Source organism: Silene latifolia, chromosome 9 (assembly GCF_048544455.1).
Source record: "Silene latifolia isolate original U9 population chromosome 9, ASM4854445v1, whole genome shotgun sequence".
Taxonomy (NCBI): Eukaryota; Viridiplantae; Streptophyta; class Magnoliopsida; order Caryophyllales; family Caryophyllaceae; genus Silene; species Silene latifolia.
In genome coordinates this window covers 90,007,556-90,009,010 of record NC_133534.1, presented here as the reverse complement: position 1 = coordinate 90,009,010, position 1,455 = coordinate 90,007,556, and positions in this window count along the sequence as shown.

The following is a 1,455-nucleotide window of genomic DNA, read 5'->3' as shown; positions in this document are numbered from 1 at the left end:
GTAAAAAAAACATAATACAACTTTGGAATCCACCGTTGGACCCGAGAAGCTTGTCTTGATGTTCCATCTTGTCCATGCAGCGGGAGTGAGCATCCGATCTCCATCTTTGGTCTTCTCAAAATTACAATTAAAATATACAAAATATAAACCTATTTACATTCTAAATAAAAACTGTAGTTATAAAAGAAAAACCAAAACGGAGATGCGAGATCTCAAAATACAACCAAGACCGTGTTCCATCATTACGGTAACACGTTCTACTAAGGCCACACTAAGTTACAACCGTTTGTAAATAAAATAAATACGTAATTAAAAGCATTCAAGGCATTCAACAATAACGATAAATAAAATGCATCAACTAAAACAAATTTATTCGTGACATAATTCTGTAATTATGTTAAATTTATCCAAACCACCTTTTAGTGATTAAAATTATGTGATAAAACCGCTTCTATCAGTTTAATTTTAATCCATTACAATCCGTTACTTTAAATACGCTTTAAAATAACTATATGGTACGTGAGTGAACCGTTTCACTATCAAGCGAGTGTACAACATCCGTATGATGCACATTTTATGGCCAAAAGAGAATTTAAAACAAAAAAAATAAAATTCAATGCTGCCAAAACGAAATCCCTCGATCCAGGGACAAAAGTTCTCGATCGAGGAACAAAAAGGGTCGATCGAATGATGCTGCCATTCGATCGAGAGGTTTGCCAAATAGTAAGTACTCGATCGACAGGACTCGTGGTCGATCGAGGACTCATATTAGCAATACTGCTCGATCGAGTGCGAGGATTTCTCGATCGAGCAGTGGGGTTTTAAAAGAGGTCGATCGAGTGAAGCATGTGCTCGATCGAACGAAAACAACACTGATAGAGGTCTCGATCAAGTAGAAAATTGCTCGACCGAGAGCAAAACATGCTGAAACTTTAAAACCCTCGTGAAAACAATTGGTAAAACAAAAACCAATGCAATCTTGATCTAAAACGCATAAAATCAATTCTACAATTGACAAAACTTAACATATTGCTATAATCTCCGTATAAAATAACAATATGAAAAAGAACAAATCAAAAACAAGATCAGCCGTGTGTATTCATGACACGGTTTTCAAGAACAGAAAACAACCGAAATAAAAATTTCAACCGCACGGTTTTCAAGACAAAACAAGATCGTTTCAAATCGTTTTTATGAAAATTACATTGAAAAATATACGTGGCCTGGCTTTGATACCACTTGTAAGGAAATATCCGTAAAATTCCCATAAATTTTAGGACTATAACGTAGATTTAGCATGTGATTATAGTCATAAAACATAAATACAAGAGAAACGATAAAGGTAAAGAATCAACCTCGGGTCCTAGTGCAATTCGGCAAAATGAATAGAAATCAACGTAGATTTCCTTCTAATTGTTGCACCCAAGACTGTCTGAGACTATGCCCCTTGTGCTA